Source organism: Equus caballus, chromosome 1, assembly GCF_041296265.1.
Source record: "Equus caballus isolate H_3958 breed thoroughbred chromosome 1, TB-T2T, whole genome shotgun sequence".
NCBI classification, from domain to species: domain Eukaryota; kingdom Metazoa; phylum Chordata; class Mammalia; order Perissodactyla; family Equidae; genus Equus; species Equus caballus.
This window is the reverse complement of record NC_091684.1, coordinates 112,312,811-112,332,989: the sequence shown is the minus strand read 5'-3', so window position 1 is coordinate 112,332,989 and position 20,179 is coordinate 112,312,811. Positions and strand designations below refer to the sequence as shown.

The window sequence follows — 20,179 nt, the reverse complement described above, 5'->3', positions numbered from 1 at the left end:
GGCCATTTCATTATTCCCAGATTGTAAATTAGGCAGCTGTGACCTGTACTCAAAACAACATTTTTATGACTTGAAGAAAACTAATGTGAAATCAAGTTGAAGCTTAGCAACTGGGAGACTCTGACTCATTATGAATTAGAGAGAGAATGCGTGTAGGATGGCAATAACCCTACCAGGTTATAACAGTTTGTCTGTTGGTTAAATGCAGTGTCAGACTTACATGGCAGTTTCTTTTAAGTCTGTCTTTAATTTTAACAATAAAAGAAATTGGCGTTTTGATCCAATATTTCCAGATATAAAAGTGCAATGTTTTCAGAAGTCATTTGATCATTTATTTTGTAGTGCATTTTTTGGATTCTCTTTGATGTCTCAGGTTGATTCTTCAAACAGAAATTCAAATTAAATTTAAATGAGACAATCTGATTTCCCAGACCTGAGAGAGTCTTTACAAATATGAAAGAGACAGCGGAGCAGCAGCCCAGTTGTTTAGCTGGAAGGGGGCTGAAGGAGGGGGTTTGGGGGAGGGGATAAAAAAATAGTATCGGCTACATTTAGTACAAGACTCAGTCTAAAGAGCTGAGTGCCAAACCCCAGGGCTCACTCCACTGAGGGCTAGAGTCTATGCATGTGACAACGATACTGTTGGCACAAATTTTTACCACCTCCTGCTGGTCCATAGCCAGCTACCATCTTTCATGCTTCAAAAAAAATCAACTTATGTAATTGGCTGTTTAAAAGCATCAAGACCTGCTGCTTGGACCCAGGTAGTACAAAGAGAAGTCTACTGTTTCAGGGCTGGCCAGCTGGCTTTCTAGCTGTGCGTTCTTAAGCAATCACTTTGGGGTAGATTAAATATGGCTGCAAAGCTTTTTCCATTCCTCCCAATGAGATGTGAAGTTTAATTACCCATCTCTTAAATCTGGACTGTCCTTAGTGAGTTGTGGCAGAAGTACGACTTCCAAGGCTAGTTATAAGGAGCTTTCTGCCTTGGTCTCTTGGAACACACTTTCTGGAACAAGTCAGACACCATTGGAAGAAATTCAATGCCCAAGGACTGCCATGCTGTGGGGAAGCCCAGCTAGCCATGTGGAAAAGTCCCATGGAGAAAGATAGATGCCCGGCCAGCCCCAGTTGCTCCAGCTGTCCTAGCTAAGATGCCATGCCAGGCAAGAGAGTGAATAAGCCGTCTTGGACCAATATACAAAAGAACTGAGGAATCCAACTGATGCCAGAAATGAGGTCTCAGACATCTGGCTCCAGTCAAGTCATCCCAGTCATATTTTTCTCTTCAAGCCACTCCAGATGAGGCCATAGTCATTGCAGTGCTCTGAGGAGCCATTTGTGTGGAATCCCACCAAATTCTTGACCCACAAAATCTTGAGTGCAACAAAATGTTTATTGTTTTAAGTCACTAAGTAATAGATAGATAAGCAGAATACATTGGGCAATAGATAACCAGAACATACTTAAACTCATCGAGCCTCAGTTTCCTCTCGTGTGAAAAGTGGGGGACAACGACACCTACTGCAGCAGGCACTTATAGCTGTGCATAATGTCCTTTCTCCCCATCTCTCGGAGCATGTGTTTCCCAGCCAAAAGACTACATTTTTTCAGAATCCCTTGTAGCTAGAGGAGACTATGAGACTAAGTTCCAGCAAAAGATATAAAAGGAAGCCAGAGGTCACACAGCCGGGAAACACTCTTAAAAGAAAGAGGATATAGCCTTTATTTTTTCTCTATTCATTCTGCTTAGAATATAGGTGTGATAGCTGGAGCTTAAGCAGCCATATTGAACTAGGAGGAGATATGCTAAGGATTTTGGGACATCAAGATTGAATGATGCCTATGACATCATCATGTTTTCTGCCCTTCTGAATTCTTTTACATGAATGAGAAATAAACTTTTATCTTGCTTTGGCCCCTAATGTTTGGGGGATAAAGAGTTAATTATGTGTAGTCATACTTAATTCTAAGGGCTTTATCTACTTCACAGGGTTGATGAGAGGGTGAATTTATGGAAAAACACCCTGTCTCATATTTAACGAATGCAATTTCCCTCTCTGTCTTCCTCTCATAGCCTTAAGTATACCAGCACCTATGACAATAGATTCTAACTTTTTCAAGCTATTTAACCTTCTGCAACCTTATTGGTAATAAATATTTGGAAAGGCAAGATGGAATATGGTGCCATCTTCTAAAGATGGAGGACCACTCAGATTGGGACCACTTTGGTGTGGACTAGGACCACTTCAAGTACAGGAAAGGGAAATGCATCTTGGAATAGCCTATTTTCAAAATGCCAGTAACCCAAGAGAAGGATGTACTTGTGGAAAAGGTAAGTAACTATGGAAATAAGAGAAAGTTGGGTTATATTGAGATCTGTAGAAAACCCATTGGTGCCTCTGGGGGGGGTCCAGCAGGGGAGTTTCCTCTCTCTATGGAAAGTGAGACAAGAACAAGGATATTACACTGTATTGGGAACATTGTATTTTTTGAGACATTCAACCCTCATAGCAGCAAAGCAAACTAGGTTATGATCTTCACTTGCCAATAAAAAGCGAGGCTCACACAAGTCAAGTAAATTGCATAAGACAACAGAGTTGACATATATGTCACAAACCAGGTCTGCAAGGTTCCTAAATCCATGTTATTTCCTGTATGCCCTGTTTTTATCAACGCCTGTGTAAGAGCAAGTTCAGAGCAGATGAAAAAGCAGCATCGTTGTGAACCCACGGCCTCCAGTTGAATCTGCAGGTGTCTGAAAAGGTACTTCAAACTCAAAAATCTCTGTGTCTCCTTGTTGTCATCCTTTTCCATGACTGCAGGTATAACTGGCACTGTGATTTCCCAGACTGGATTCTTCACTGTTGGCACTTTGACCCTGCCCAACCGAGAAAAGGAACCGGGTTCAACACTCGACCTTCAGCGCAGCACCTAGAAAGGGAGAAGGAAGAAATGGGAGAGGTAGTCTGTTATTTCAGAAGGCATAATTAGGCAGGGGGTGACTTATCCATAAGTACTATCCTGAATAGAAGAGGATAATGTCCTTGACCTATTTATCTGTGGTGGTCTGGATATGGCAAATAGTGCCCTCTCTGGCTGCTTGGCAGTGATGCTGTGCTGAGGAGAGTGACCACATCCTGGTTAGGAGGCAAAGAGGCTCACTATTAATTGATGCTGTCTGCCACGGATGAAGGGAAAATCTCCACAGAAGAGAGGACCTCTGTGGTGCTTACATCTGTATCGTTCCCAGCACAATGCCCAGCCCACAGTAGGAACCATACAGATTTTGTTGAATATCGGATGGCCTATGGTCATGTGCCATGCATGTGTCAGATCTGGAGTCATCTATGGAGCTTGGGTTTAAAGGCAGGCTTCCTAGGTTTGAATCTGAGCTGCTCTGTTTAGTGGGTGTGGAATTTTCAAACTTTCTTAGCATTACCATTTCCTTGTTTATAAAATGACACTATGATTCTCACGGGTATTACTGGAGAAGAGATCTGTGTTGGAAGAGGGGGTTTCAATGCAAAATAAAGGACAGTTCCTGATAATATGCCAGTAATTTTATTTCAATTTTGAACAGGCCGATAGCTTTAAACTAAAAACCTATGGTTAGAGTAATTCAGTAAAGATTTTGCTACTAATCATGTGATTTTTCTTTTTCAAAATAGGGGGTTTTTTTCTAGTAGCTATACAGAGATAGAACAATGTATACCTTGTTTAGAGAGTTAACAGCGATAATCTCTCACGTTGTTTCTAGAAGTTTCCCTCTGGAATCATTAACAGTCTACACAATAAAGAAAAAACCAAAGTTGATGTACTTGTTACATCTTATGTTTTATTTAGGTAGTATGGAATTTTTTAAATAAAATGGTATATAGTATTTTATTTTGTCATACTGGCAGTAATAGAAAGGGAATAGAAATTTTAACATTTGTGCAATTATACATGAATAAAATTACTTGTATTTCTTCTTTTATATCTTTTCTTATGGTTGCAACCATGCTGGTAAGGATCTTCCCCAAGGTCTCCTTAAGATACTATCTCCTCTGTAGCCAGCAGTGGGGCAGCCTTGCCATGGCTGGCGTAAACATGGAAACTCAATATGACCCATTCTTTTTCACTCTGGTTCTGCCTTTCTCAATTTATTTTTCCCGCAATTGTCAAGATGCTCAAATTCATCACTTAGAAGAAAATAGAGATTATTGCATGCAATTCTGTAACTTTCCCTCTGGGGAAACAAGGCCACTTTGAAGTTCTTTTTATTTTTAAACTTCATTAAGTTTATGCCAGTAGTTGTCTCAAATTAGGTTTATAGAGAGACGCATTTTGCAAATTTGTCATTTATAGATTGCATTAAACTGACCTGATTTAGCTATGTTGTTTAGAGAAATGATATAATGTGTATTTATTCCCAACTATTAGACAGTAAATATATAGTAATTACTAGAAATGTGCAGACTGGCAAGAAATCCCATAAGAAAGTGATGAATCCGTTTGATCAGCAGCCCAAATGATTTGAATTCACTTACTTATTTAACAAAAATTTACTGAGCACGTATTTTATGCCAACAATGTGTGAATATTGGGACCATAAAGACCCATAAGCCTGGAGGGGAAAGGAAGAGCTCAAACAAATCTATACAACTCATGTAAAGGGTTAAATGCCGTAATAAAGTACCCACGGACAGGTGGGAAGAGAGAAGAGAGTAGAAACTCCTCTAGAAGTCAGGAAGACGCTGCAGAACAGACAGCAGTCCCAGGGAAAGGGGCGCGTCCTGAGTGATGAGAGCAGAGTGCTATTCAGGGAGGAGAGGGAGCGATGAGAAGCAGAGATGGATCATAAATGTCATGCTGACTTCGTTCGGGGCCTGAGAGCTGGGAAAGTTTTCAAGCAGAAGGGAGCCTCGGTTGGATTTGTGGTTTAGAAAGCTCACCATGCAGGTGTTGCGCAAAAAAAGGACCAGAAGCTTGGCGGGTGAGACTGAAGGAGGGAGAAACAGTCCCCAGGTGGGTGAGAGAGTCCACAAAAGAGATGACGAATCTGCTCTGAGGCAGCGACAGTGAAAATGGTGAAGAGAGGAAGGAACGGAGACATATTCCCAAGGTTCAGTTAACTGCCGAGTTTCCTTCTCCCACGTGAGTCCACACCATGGTCTGAGAGCAGTCTTAGCTGAAGCAAAGATGGGGGGAAGTTCTGTTTTCTTTGGGCTGATTGACACATGCCCTAGGCTCTGTTCCACCACAAATCAACAGTCACCATTTTCTTCTTTTTCCCACTGACTATCTTCTCTTCCCTCCTTTTGTAAGTTGTTTCATCCTTCAGCAGAGAATCCTTCCCACTTAGTCCACTGGCTCCCAGAAACATTCGTATGACATCCTCCCTTCTGTGGGAGGGATAAGTTATTGGATTACCAGACTGTGTGCATTAGATCTTTTAGAGTAAAAGAAAAGCTCCTCTCAGTCGTCTTCAAGGCTCCATGGGATGTAGACATCTTTTGTCCTGTTACGTCATCTCCTACTGGATCACCCCATTCTCCCTGCACTAGACCTCTTGCTGAACCTTGAAGAAACCAGACATACCCTCACCTCCGGGCACTTGCACTTGCTGTTCCCTGTCAGGGGAAAGCTCTTCCCCAGCATCATTTCCCAAATGTCATATTCTCAGTGAGACCTTCCCTGACCACCTGATTTAAAATTGAGCCCCTCCTGCTTAGGCTCCACCAATTTCCATTTTCTGCTTTAGTTTACACCATTAAAAATATCACCATTAATCATTTCATATATCTCATCTTTTTTTTCATTTGTGTCCCTCACTACAAGGAAAACCTCACTAGGGCAGATATTTTTCTCTGTTGGTCCACTACACAGCAATGTCTGGCATGAAGTATATGCTCGATAGATATTTGTTGGATGGATGGATGGATGAATATATCTGTTTACTCCTATCTTCAACTTAGTACAGCACATGTGAAATTTGCCCAGCATTGTCACTACCATGTCCTCAGATGTCCATGGGCCCTTAAATTCCATTCCTGCTGCAGAATTCCAGTCCCACTTTGAAATCTTTTTTCCAGGTTCACTTCTTGAGCCTATTCCTCTAGTTTCCTGTCACTCCCTCTTCCAGGACGTCCAGAGCTTCTCTAGTGGCAAACATTCTTTAAACAGCAAGATCCAGGCATCTGCATTTTAGTTAAACATGTCCTCCCTATTAAACCACTCTAGGGACTAAACCAATCATTGCCAAACACCCATAAGAGTGTGGTCTTCTTAAAATGAGCATTATAGTCACTGGAAGTAATCTTGGGAGTAAATTAAGGACGGGGGTGCAATTTAAGAAGTTGAAAATCAGATTGCCTTCCAAGGGTTAAACTAATTAAATCAACATATAATAGGAGGTGACAGAAATGACTTTGAGGCTCAGGGGAAAGTCACTTCATCATGGCCTGGTTAGTAATATTAACACATCTAAAAGGAAGAATGTGTCAGCAGAGGGAGGTACAAATAGAGAATGGAGTGGAGGGGAAAAAATGTAGGCACTCCTCTGATAGTGTCCAGCAGCAGTCGTAATCACTATGTTTAATGCCTGATTTATGCCAACTCTGATATTTATATTGACTTACCACGGTGGTCCTCAGACTGAGCAGGCATCAGAATTCCTGGGAGAGTTTGTTAAAGCACAGATGGCTGGGCCCACCTCAGAGTTCCCCACGCAGCACGTGAGGGGGTGCCGAGAACTTTGCATTTCTAATAAGCTCCCAGCTGATGCTGACCCTGCTGGTCCAAGGATGTCAGTTGGAGAAACACTGGCTTGGGTGGATGTCTTACCACTGCTGTGGCAAAGCCCAAAGAAGCAGCCCCACTACATACAGCTTACAGAGAGTTTGGGTGAAATCCCTTCCAAACCACAATGGATACCATGAGTATGAGAATTGACACAAATCAAACACAAAAGTAGTTCCAGGCACTATAAAATGTGAAGTACTTACAGGCTTGGCATTTCAATTTCAACCTTTATAAGGCTGATTATTTCACCCCAAGCATTGAGCCTCTCATTGTGATCGCTGTCACCTGGTAGGTAGTAAAATCTAGATATTGGCAGATGAATAATTTAGAGTATTTCCCAAAATAAATAGCAGAAAGAGTAGTCCAAAACTTCATAAGTTATCTATGCTTTCTCCCAAAGAACTTCTCCTTGTGATATTTGTATTTACTATTTACTTATTTAGCAATTAGTAATTATTTTTATTTTATTATTTTTATTTTTATTATTTTATTATTTTATATTATGTTTGCTATTTTTATTTTGTTATTTATGTAATGAAAGGATTATTAGTCATAATACTATCTGACATCAGTGTTTCAGGAACGGTTCAAAGACATTAGCATATATTAACTGACTCAATCTTCTCCACAACCTTGTCTTTGTTTTGCAGGTAAGATAACTGAGGCTCAGTAGGGTTGAGACCCTGCCCAGGGTCTCAGAGCTCTGAAGCAGCAAAGCTGGGTTCTAATGCCAGGCAGTCTGGCTCAACTGTCCACACTCTTAATAACCATACTCTATACTCATAGGTTATTTCCCACCCATCAATTATAGCAAGTACATTTAAGCATCAATTATTCACTAGGTGTTAATTTTTGTTTAAGAATTGTTAAGAAAATTCACACTTGGAGAGAACATTTTATAAGATAAAACAAGGTACCAAAAAGTTCTTTTGTTCATTTTAAGCATTGTCTGTTATCAACTGCTCTTTAAAATCGCTTTGATGACTTTATCTGCCTAAAGTTCTTTGCATTTTTTCAGAGAACATATTGACTCTAGCTAAGTCAATCTCCTACCAACTTAAATATACCCTACTCCTTAAAAATAAGAATTTGTATTACTATTATAATAAAGCAAACATTTATTGAATTGTACAGCTATTAGATTAAGTCCTGGATTAATCATCATCATAGCCTAAGGAGTAAGATGCAATTTATTTCCAGCTTGTGGTAAGAAAAGCTGAGGCTTTTTAGAGTATCGAATGACTTGCCTAAGGTCATATGGCTGATAAGTGGCAGAGCTAAGCTCTGAACCCATCCTCTCTTCTGACTCTGAGGTTTAAGCCTCTCGCCAGTCCACTACATGAGATCACCCACACAGACGGGAGAGAGGCACAAGCCAGAGGCAGCCTGGTGTCGTCTCCAGTTCTGCCTGCAGCCCTGCTTGCTGCTGAGCCCTCTGTGACCTGGAGCAAGGTTCATCTTTCTCTGGGATTCCTTGTGCCCTGTGGTTAATGAGGCAGCAGCCCATATGAGTTCTAAGCTCTATCCTCAATCCACAGCTTGCGTCTCCCGCTCTGGGCTTCTATTCAAGCCATCTCCCATTGTCTTGACTTCCTTTCCAACTCGCTCAGACAGAACACCTCCACCCATGGGCTTTCCTTGACTCATCCCTCCCACCTTCCATTCCCCAAAACACAGACACTTCCGACTTTTTCTTACCCCACGTTCCATCAACACATAAAGGCGTACGATAACACTCCATTATTTCACAATGATTCAGAGATGGCTTTACATTTTCCTCTACTTCATTTTTTCCATACGTCTTTTCTTTCAAACTTGTTAGTAAACTCTCCCATGAGTGGCAACTAGGCTTTTCCTTATGTTTTACCCCAAAGGTCTCAACGAAGATATCAACCAACAAAATTGTGAATTTCTTGAGGAAGTACTAGCTCTTACTGTTCGTCACCTGCATTGTTAGCCCCCAGTTCCTGCCCGAGCAGCTTATACATTAATGTTTGTTAAAATGTACTGATTTCTGATGTAGTCTAGCCAGAAACTGAGATATAATAATGTACACCTGAAATTTGCACAATGTTATAAGCCAATACGACCTCAATAAAATAATTTTTTTTAATGTACTGATTTCTAAAAGCAAGCTGGGAAAGTGATGCCAACCATCAATTTCTGTCTCACAAAGGAGGTTTCTGGACATGTTTCCAAACTAGATATCTGAGATTCTAAATATCTGCGAGCATTTACTTCGCCATTTGGAAGGTCTGAATCTGAAATGCCTGTGTCACTTTTTTCTAACTGCTCTCCCTGTGAAGGTGAAAGTGAATACAGGGCTGAGGGTGGGGTTGGCTGGGGAGGAGGATGGGAAAAAGAAGAACATTTCATATCAACATTCAGATTCGACGTACATTATGTGCAGCAGGATCCAGGAGGCAGAGGCTCTGCCAGCTGGGATTTGTGATTCCAGAGGAAACAGCTGTTTTGAGATTACAGGAACAAAGGAAGTTTCAGGCCGGAAGGAGTGCAGGAAGCCACTTCAGTTCCTCCGAGTGTCTGTTGTAACTCCTTGTACCAGGTCTGTGAGCCCTTCACTCCATGTTCGCTGAGACAAATTAATGTGGGAAACAAAGAAATGAAACAACACATTTTTATTGGATTTGTCCTCTGGCTTGGTTTAAACCAACGGCTACTGGTTTTGCAATCTCAACTCACAACCCTACTGCCTCATGGAATTGTCCCCGCTGCCCTGGGAGGAGGCCATGAAACCTTTGCAAAACAGCTCCCTCCTGGGAGAATGAAAATTTCGTTCATTAAAGGCGTTGTGTTTTCAACTCTCTGCCTCCCACATACAGCTTTAGACTTCTCCCACACAAATGTCTTGCCTTCACTTCTGCTTCCCTCTTTCTCTCCTCAACATAATAAAGAATTCTTTTAAAACATCAAGTAATTAAAGCTCTGCATGGGTGAACTCACCCATTGAGAGGAATCTTCTAGTACATGAAAAGGTGACTTCATCAAATTCTAAATGCTTAAAGAAAAAGGCAACATATTATTTTTCTGATTTTTGGCAGTAAGAGAACTAGTTTTGTTCCAACACAGTATGTGTGCACGTTTTTTTTCCGTCATGACTTTATATTTTCAAGCTACATTTGGGGGAAAATTCTCGTTGACCAGCACAAGTCAAAGAAAGATTAAATAGCTACCTACATTTAATTTTTTCTTGCATTCAACTGTAACTTGTTTTCCCAGATAAACAGAAGGAAAAACAAGGACTAGGAAAAGTGAGAAGAAAGGATGATAGGAAACAAATGGAGTTGCCTTCCTTTTTTTTTTAATTGCCTCACTGTTACTTGGAGGGAAAAAAAATTCTAGACAACACACTCAAGTCCATGTCTGCTAATCGGGCTGTGATGTGTTTGACTTTAATTTGTGCAACCAGCCCCCTCTCAGGCTTGTGCAGATGCCATGTCCTTTTAACGTCAGCAACCACTGGCCTCATTCTCATCCTCTGAAACACGTTCCCTGAAAGAATCTAGTAACCAGCCAGGACAGGGAAGCCAGCCTGAATTCAGGCAAAAGCAAATTGTGCTTGTGTCGAAATATTTAGGCAATTTTACTTCCAATGAGGTGTTTTCATTTTCCTTGATTTGGGATTACATGTAAACAGAGGTTACGTTTAAGAAATAACCGTGGAGAAAAGCAACGATCAGAGTCAAGTGCTTCCGTTTCAGGAGCGATTTAATACCTGTCTCCTGGATGTGAGCATGCACAGTGTGCAATTTCCTTCCCCTTTGAAAGAAAATGGTGAAAAGGCCAGTTCTTTCAACACCCTCACTGCAGAGGAACCCAGGTGGATATTCCAGTTAATTCCTCAATTACAGTTATGAAAATGATTAGTACAAGGGGCTTGATTTGGAGCTGTCCGTGAAGGAGCCCCGGATTAGAAGTTCACATTGTCTTGCAGGCAATGATCAGAATTCAAGAACACACATATTCAGAAAGTCATCCCATTTCTCACAGGTGGATTTGACTATTCCCCTCTTTGATTCAATGTCGTTTCTTTTAAGGTCAAGGCTAAGCATAGTTAGCCAACTATTGATAACTCTGATGTTGCCTCAGGACTGCAGATTTCTCTGCTTTGCTTCCTGTAGGAGACTTGGAACGAAAATAAACAAAAAACAATTAGAACCACATGCCCCTGGGGCTCAAAGGGACTCCAGATGCCATCAGGTCCAAGACCAGTATCTTACGGTGGAAGAAATGGTGACAAGGAAGACAGAGTACCTAACTGGTCAAGGTTCCAGCCCTAGATGGCAGGGCTAGGCAGGACCCACATGACTCGTGAGCCTTTACCACAACTCAGGCTGCCTTTCTTAGTTGGTTTCCACCATGCAGGTTCTCTTTGATGAGACAGAAGGCCACAACTGTGGGTCAAAGAGACAGACGGAGGGAGGCAGGAGAGGTTAGCGGGAAGAGGGGAGACAGACATGAGGGATGCAGAGAAACCCGTATAGGAGAACCAGAGAGGGAAAGTTAGAGAGGAAAATACTTAAACTTCCATTCTCCACTCTCTCTCTTTCACATGATTACTTATGATGGCGAGAATTGGTTAAACTACATTTTGAGGCTTTTTTTCCTTTTCCTTGGATAGCAACAATTAGTTGTGTCAGGATGACTACTCAAATGACAATATGATTTCAATGAGAAAAGGTTGAAGAATGCACTATAATTATTTGGACAGTCATTCGATCAGGTTCTCTTTTCTTGTCACATTTTAAATGATTTATGAAGTTATTGGTGGGTGTTTGCTGAAGAGATTACTTAACATGTTTTAAAGCCTTTTTTTTTCTTACTCTTTTCCATTTCCAGTACATAACAGTTTTGGGGATTTTTTTTTTTTTTTTAACTTTTGGTTTGGTTTGAATAGAATCATGGGCCAGTGAAGCTAATCTGAACTTCAATGTCACTTGCTCCTGACATTAGCCATCTTAAAAAGTAGCGTTTTCTTCATCCAGTAGACACTTCACCTAGCAAAGCATTTCCTAAAGAAGTTCCTTGGAGCATTAGATCAGTAAAGGCAGTCTCAGAAAAAGAGATTTATAAATAAAAAAAGGAGAAACAGCATAAGGACATCCTCCACTGAGAAATCACATGCTACTCTGCACAGTAAAGATTCTGGGAAGTTCTACATTTAATGCAACTCTTTGATTACGTTTCGTTCAGTATTTCTCAAATTGTCTCGACTCAGGGTCTCTTTAGCCCCCTAAAATTTACGAACATTCTTTGGGATCTGTCTTGTCCAGAAAACACTTTGGAAACGTTGACTTAGCTGGTACATACACAAATTCAATTGTATAGCTATGATCGACTGTCTTCCTCCAAACAAGAAAAAATAACTTGAAAAATAAATGCATTGAGGATGAGAGTTCTGAAGATCGAAATACTTTTTTTGACCATGAAGGTAAATCATAGCTTTAAAGCAGGGTTCTGAGAAAACTTTGCCTTGAAAATATTTTAGAGAAGAGTGACTCCGATATGTCAATGGCAATTCTCAACATCCACCACATACACCTCTGCAACTCCTAATTCTTGCTTGGTAATTATAATCTTAGAGCACTCCTGGATTCAAACAAGTTCTGCTACAGTAGATTTTAATTGGCAGCTAGATGATTCCTTTATAATCACTTTACCACTGTTGATTACATGGGATACTTTACTGGTTAGAAAGGTCAAATAACAAGGTTGTGTCTACGAGCAAGGCACTGTAAGGTCTTTGAATGGCAAGAGAATCATTTCCCTTTTATCTTTTATTAAAGGGGATCAGGTGTTTGCCCATAAGAATTTCACTCCAAGCAACATGCAGTTCTATTCTGGAATATGCCCATAAACTAGAAATATGTCTGTTTAAATAAACATAAAATCATGAATATCCTACAGCCAAATGAGACAGTGGCATTTAGGAGTAAAGGCAGACAAAATCCACTTACTTCTTTTCCTTCCTTCCTGAATGACTCAACTTTGAGATTATTCAGATTTTCCAAGAACAAAACACAAATAACCCCATAAATTCTGACGTTTACTTACATTGCTCTGTAGCGTTTCTAATTTGCATCCTGCAAAAAAAAAGCACCTGAAGGAGGGGATTTATTTTTTTAAAATACTCTAAATATTGTCCTTGAAATGATACAAAATTTACAAAGAGATTCAGACCAGCATCCTTGCTTAGAATAATGTGTATTCTTTACTTTTCCGTCTTCAATTGTACTCTCCTATTCTTCAAGTAGGACTAGAGGGGAATTATTAGTTGCACTAGCCTCGGCATTCTTGTATCTACTTATTTTGAAACCTTTCATTTGTAGCGACAGCTGCAAGGTGTCCCTTCAAGGATTTTGCTTTTTTGATTTATACTTTTATACACTCAAATCTCAATTGAGATATCCGAGCTTCATTCTATTTTCTGACCTTACGCTATCAAGACAGAGTGACCCCCAATCTCTTAGGACTGGGCTACATTCCAAACCAGGTTATGGAAGTACAAGGGCAGAGAATCAAAGCCACACATCACCCCGGCCCCAAGGAGACGCATCATGTAAAGCCGAGTGAAGGCCAGCCAATCCGCAGACCTCATTTATTTGCCCACGTGAGAATTCTCAACTCTCCACCCTTTGAACTTTTGACATTATTTTTGAGTGTGTATGAGTTCTGTTTATACCAAACACAAAAGCCAGACAGATGCTCAGTTTGGCATGGAAATTGGCTCCATGGAAATAAATGTTCTTTCTTTTCCTATCTTTTTTTTTCTGGTGAGGATGCACACCGCTGACATGCTTCATAGTTGCTGACATATTAGTGAATATTCCATGCATCTGTTTCTGGTTATTGTTCCCCTCATGACACACCTGTCATCGTGCCCACGCAGTCAGGCGTTTCAGATAATAAAAACCCCTCTGAGCCTGGTCAAATGGACGTGGTAGTCAATAAGGCTGTGTGCTAATGTATCTGGAAATCAACTGAGCATGAGTGCCGGAGCACTTCCCTGTACTCGCCAGCCCCCATTTCGGGAGGATTGTTTTCGCTTCGAAAGATGCTATCTTGGACCGAGAGGGAAACAGACTGGATCCACCTTCCCACAGAAATCTTTTCAAAGTGCTCATTCCCACCGAATACCCAGTCTGATTTTCAGGGAGAAAAATATTAACCTGGTTCAATACACATTTTTAAATATTATTCACGTTAGTCTAAGAAGGTAACTTTTGACAATTTACAATATATCCTTGTTTGTTACTGAGTGTGAAAATGGATGTTTAGCAATGAGTACCAGGCCTAGACCTGATAAGCATTTAATACACTAAGCTGTTCTTTTTGTTGCTATCACAGTGAGTCTAATAACGCCCCAGTGAAATAAACATATTTTTAGATCCTTGGTTCACACATGAGGAAACCAGCTCATGAGGACCAAGTGGCTCGCCTCGCGCACATCACACATCCAGTAAATGGCAGAACCTGCCACGTCCCCCATACCAATGAGAAGAGGCAATGACATTGTTGCTACAAGGCCCAGGGATGAGCACAAATCTTTGTAGTGTAAACCAGATTCACAGTAGGTTTATGGCAGGCTAATAAACCACTAAATGACCTTTAACAGTTGTTTAAATAACAACTCAAGTTTTGGTACAGGCTATTTCTAAACCCCAATTTATGTCCTATTGAAGAATTACCCTCCTCAGTGAATGAGACCAAGATTGGGGACAAAAAACGATTGCCCCTTCTCTCTTTTCAATAGTGCCTTGTAAATGTTGCAAGTGTCAGTCGAATGGTTCTATTTATAAGGCCTTTGTTTTTCCTTACTGTAAACTCTTAAGGACGCTCCATTGCCCAGTGCAATTCAATATGACTGGAGCTTGCCAGGGTCTTGATCTCTGCATACAGCACACCACCCGAGTGATTTATAAACCACAGTCCCAGAGCATCCCAGGACAGGGAGTGAATTGAGGCTTCTAAGTGAGCACAAGTGCTATGAATTCCAATGTTAGACCAGCCCAAGAAATGTCCCTAAACTCATTTCCTGCAAGCGAGAATGGGGATGTGGTTGGAGGGAATTAGGGGGAAGAGCAAACCCCATAAGGAATGAGGTTGGTACCCAATTAGCTTCTTTTCATATTATGGGTTTAGGGAGGCCAAGTAATCCCAAGATGGCTCCAGTCATTTTCACGTTGGCAAAGAGGAACAATATCTCTTTTTAATAGTGTGAGGTCGGAGGAAAAAAGAGCAGAGGGAGGAGAGGAGAGAGCAAACCTAAGGAGGATTTTGAAGGCACATAATTCCCTGGGCATGAACATTTCTGCAACCAAAAAATAGAGAAAGAATGAAAAGACATTAAAAAATTAATAACTTGAATGTGTGATCAATAAAAATAATTATGACAGTGCAGTCCATTTTCATAAAGCACTGAGTGGCCTGAAAGCAATTTCTGACAGACACACAGGAGCAAAGCACTTGAAATGCACAATTACCCAAAATTTCTTCTTTTAGAAAAGACTTTCCTGTTCAAATCTCAATGTGTTTTTTCTTCCTGTCTTCTACGCTCAATCGTTTGGTCTAAAGACAGTCAGGGAGCTAAATATATATTAATTAGAACTCTTGGGGCTGGCATCAGTGAGGTACAATTATACCAAACGGATGCCATTCCGGGCTCTGATAGCTTCATTTAAATTCCTGAATAAAACATGAAATATCTTTAATGAGAAACGAATATAGTTGTCAGGAGGGAGTAGTTCTGATATTGTTACTAGTTGAGATACAGAAGATGAAGATATAATGTGAATACCTTCCCTTTTAGATAAAAATGATGGTTGTTAGAAAAGACATAGCCCTCTTCTGAGACATCATGTGTGCAACAAAATCAGAAAATTACAGAGCCTAACAGCACAGTCCTCTCTTGAGAAACTGCAGCGTCGGAGCTTCTGTGAGCTCACAGACACAAACCCACCCTGTCTGTTACCCGGAAAACGGATCACCTCAAACAGCATCGGGGAGAGCGAACACGTGCCGATCGGTAGAGCGAATCACTGCTTCCTTCTATGCGAGAGCTGGGTACCATTCCATAAACATTTTGTTGAGAGCAGGAGATACATAGACGTGCGAACTTATCCGAAACCGCTGTCCTCTTCAAGACAGCCACGGCTCTGCGCAGAAGGAAGTGGGTTAGTGACATCACGCTGTCGAGGAGATGAGATTCCCACAGCTTCTCACTCTGCCGGGCTGCCTCTTTGATCACAGGCCCTGGGAAACCTGGGCCCGAGCCCCAGGCTCCAGAGAAAGCCTATTCACCTGTTAGGCTGTGCCTGGAATTTTCTTCTCTTCTTTCCATGGGCTTCCCTTATTCACCGTCTTTCATAATTAAAATAGCAGCACACCACCATAAGTTCAGGCTGAACCTGTTTTATTCCCAGATGACCTTGAGCACTTTAGAAATATTACCCACAATAACTGGGGTTTGCTATGCCTGCCATTGAGATGGGAGCGCCAGGTCTTCAGCCCAGGAGACTGGGAGGAGGAAGGCCACAGAACTCGCCAGCAATGGGTCTAGAACAACAGAGGACGATGAGGAGCTATTTCTTTCCATATTTCCCATTACAGTGCTGAGCTCTTTTAAAAGATAAACAAAATGCCACTCAGTTCTCTTTTTCCTAGGAGACAAAATACGACTCTGCCTTTAGAAAATAGATTGAATGGTTGGGTGAAGCAACCAGGGTTGGCCAGTTGATAAAGATTGTGTTTTCGTGTTACTTCGCACAGCGTTCATTGGATGAACAAATGGGTGCTCATGTGCAATATGCCAGGGGAGGTACTGTGAGGAAGTAGGCTGGGTCACTGCCCTCAAGACCTTAGGGCAGCAATTTTCCAAACAATGCTGTTGCATGTGAAGGCTCTCCAAGATCTGGGCCCTCCCATCTCTGTGGCCCATGTCCCACTGAGCACTGGAGACTGCAATGCTGCATTTCTAACCAAGTTCCCGGTGATGCTGGCATTGCTGGTCCCAACCATACTTTGAGTAGCAAGGATCTAGCCAGCTAATTGGAAGAATCTCCAGATTCTTCCATTCCTCCATGTCTGCATTTGCATTGCTCTGTGTGCCAAGAGTGACCTCTTCCGTCTTTGTATGGGGATGTTGCTATCTTCTGGGCAGTCATTTCTAAACACTTGTCCCTCCTTCCTGACGTCCCCAAGACCCCTAAGAGCATCCCTCTCTCCAAATACATATAACCTTTTTTTTGTACTTATTGATTTATCCATTGCTGCCTCATCCACTGGATTGAAAACTATTTGATGAAAGAGACCATCCATCTTGTGTGTCTAACCCAGTGTCTGACACATAGTAAGACTCCAAATAAGCATTTGTTGACTAAATGGATAAATACATAAATGATGGAAATAAGTAATATAACCTGTAGAGCTTTCCTGGTTTATACGCCCCTAAAGGTTTGCTTTGTCCATGCTTGTATGAAGCCAAGAGATATAGATGAGTAGGAAATGCATTAAATTTTGTTCTTTCCTTCCATGAGACCCAATAACAATCTGGCTAATATGCTTTTACTCTTAATAGTGACTTTTGTTTTCCAAAATTGATGGAATCAGCCATTTGCTTTTGTCCTGTCTTTTCAGTGGTAAGACTATTCTGTAATTGTCTTTCTGTTCAGGGATGGAGCAAAAATAGTGATGACAGTCATAGCTAACTTTTACTGAGTTGTGCAGGAATTGTTAGGAGTGTTTCACATGTGTTCACTCAATTCATCTTTACGTCGACCCCATCCAAACAATTACCATACCCCATCGAACAGTTAAAGGAACAGAGAGGTTGGCGCTCTTGCCCAAAGTCCACCAATCATTGTATATGGATAATGGCCTATTCTTTATCTTTGTGAAGATCAAAACAAGAATATGAAGATAAAATTGCCTAACAAGAGATGGAATCGACATACAGAAACGTTCTCTTGTCCTGACACGTTGAAGCAGGTTGCCCAAATAGAAGAGACTTCGCTTGAAATAGTTTAACATAAAATAAGGAAAAAATTACCTTCACTAATGACTTATGCCTAAATTTCAAGCATTTACCAGTCTGGTCAGGAGATCTGGAAAGTGCGCACCTTGTCCTAATTTGCAACTCCATGTTCTCATCTATCTTGCGTCTGCAGGGTGGACATTTAGTATAACTGGGTCATTTCAATGAAAAGAGTCCTTGCTTCACCACCAGTTGGTTTTGGCCTTGATGTCCTAGACTCACCCTCCTCTGGGCACCCAGGCCTTCCTCCCTCAAGGCTCTCTTTCCCACACAGCCTCTTTCCTCCAGTGGATGCAGCTGGGGTCAGTTTGTGAACACAGACTGAGGGGTGCCTGTGTGCCTGAGGAGGACCATGACTCACAGCCTCCCCATTGCTGGTGATGTTTAAACTAACATGGTTGCAAGACCCTTACCCATTTCCCTGTTACCCATTCAGCCCCTGGGGCTGAAGCCCTGTCTGTTTGGCTCAGTATATTTAGGTCTTGTTGACTCCATTCCTAAGGGAGGGGCAGGAGGGGTACCGAGGAGAAAGCTGTTTTCCGCTCCTCCTAGTTCTTCTACTGCAAATCTGTACGGCCCCCTTCTCCAGGGAAGTTGGATACCTCCTTGTTTATTCCTAGCCACTGTCTGGGGCCTCGCCAAGAGTAGTCTCAAATATTGCCTTTAGAACCTTAATGTGGAGGAACCATCCGAGTCATGGGGTGACGTCACTAATCAATGAGGACACTTGTCCCCACTGAAGTGGATATGACCTCAGGACCCTCCTCAAAACACTATGTCTGGCAGCTAACCAGGTGGGTTGGAGTTGGCAAGGCTTGGCAAAGCCCATCATTCACTCCTGGACCCCAGCTTTGCTCTCACAACCTGTCCATCCGACCCTAAGGATCGATCCTTCGCTCCCTGGACAACCATAACTGTGTCTGACGTTAGCCCAGTGCCTACTTGAACCACGAGTGCTTTCCCTCCACCCATAGACCACGCTGGTCTTCTCAGGCCAGGCTGTGGTCCCCTTGCCCACCCAATCCTGAAGTCCTCTTTTTTATCCTGCCTCCACACTGCTGAGGACCCAGCATGATTTTTGGGCCAACCTGCCCAATTTTAGGCCAACTAGCTAAAATTAGTAAGTAAAGAGTGAAACATCCAAGGAAGCGATGTCTCTGCCATGTGTAGTTTCACTCCAATTCACTGTTAGCAAGATTGTTGATCACGTAAAAGTGTAATAATGACAGTAGCTATCGTTTAGTGCATGTGTCCTCTGTGTACAGCTAAGGGCTGTGCATGGATTATGCCACATGACCCTCAATGAAGTTAAAGGCATTTTACAATCTGGATTCCCCTATGTATACAGATTCATCTGTCACTTCATCCCCCTTTTTCCAGCCACACTGAGCTAAACAGACTCCTGCATGCTTACGCATGTTCTATGAGGAGCCATTTTACAGATGAGGAAATTGAGGTTTGGAGTAAGAAGTAAGATTTCACAATGAGAATGTCAGGGAATGGGAGATCAAATCCCACTTTTAGCTAAGTTCATGCTCTTAACTACTAAGTTATATTAGGAAAGGACCAGAAACAAAACCTGCCAAGTTTCTCCCTCCTCCAAATACCCCAGACAGAGCATCTTCAAGGCAAAAAGGCTTTGAAGGACTAGATTTGTGCAGAATGGTTGTCATGAATCCTTCCACTTGTGAAGCACGCTGGGACCCTGGGGGCACTTCTAGTTCTCTGTAAACAGTGGTCTAGACAGGAAATTGGAACAATATATGCTCCTCACAGGCAAACGCATAACCTTCCGATTTTTACTGTTTGGGCTATGGCACCGGGGAGTCCAGAAGTTGCCTATTTGGGGTGAGAGACCTCTGACGACAGGGCAGAAGGATTTGATAGGAAACTGTTCCTCATCTTGAGGGCTGGCCCTATTTCCTCCTCTTCTTCAGAATGGAAGTGCTGGTAATGGTGTTGAACTGGGCGACATAGGGGTGGAGACAGGGCTGGGACTCATGTGAGGTGATTGAGACACTTGCTTGGGGCATAAAATTTAAGAGACTTCAAAAAAACTCAATAATCAAGATAGGCTATATATATATATATATATGCATTTTTTTTTTTTGAGGAAGATTAGCCCTGAGCTAACATCTGCTGCCAATCCTCCTCTTCTTGCTGAGGAAGATTGGCCCTAAGCTAACATCCACACCCATCTTCCTCTGCTTTATATGTGGGACGCCTGCCACAAGATGGCTTGGTAAGTGGTGTGTAGGTCTGTGTCCAGGATCTGAACCAGTAAACCCTGGGCTGACAAAGCACAGCACTCGAACATCACTGCTATGCCACTGGGCCAGC

General features: G+C 41.9%; 1 long non-coding RNA gene across 1 annotated transcript; it reads right to left on the bottom strand.

Moving 5' to 3' along the window:
- Positions 1-2,464: 2,464 nt before the first annotated feature.
- On the bottom strand, positions 2,465-15,947 carry LOC111775345 (uncharacterized). Its single transcript, XR_011438864.1, has 4 exons — positions 15,795-15,947; positions 9,186-9,379; positions 3,716-3,787; positions 2,465-2,934 (listed from the first exon to the last, which is right to left on the bottom strand). It is a non-coding gene; the product is annotated as an uncharacterized lncRNA (long non-coding RNA).
- Positions 15,948-20,179: the final 4,232 nt, after the last annotated feature.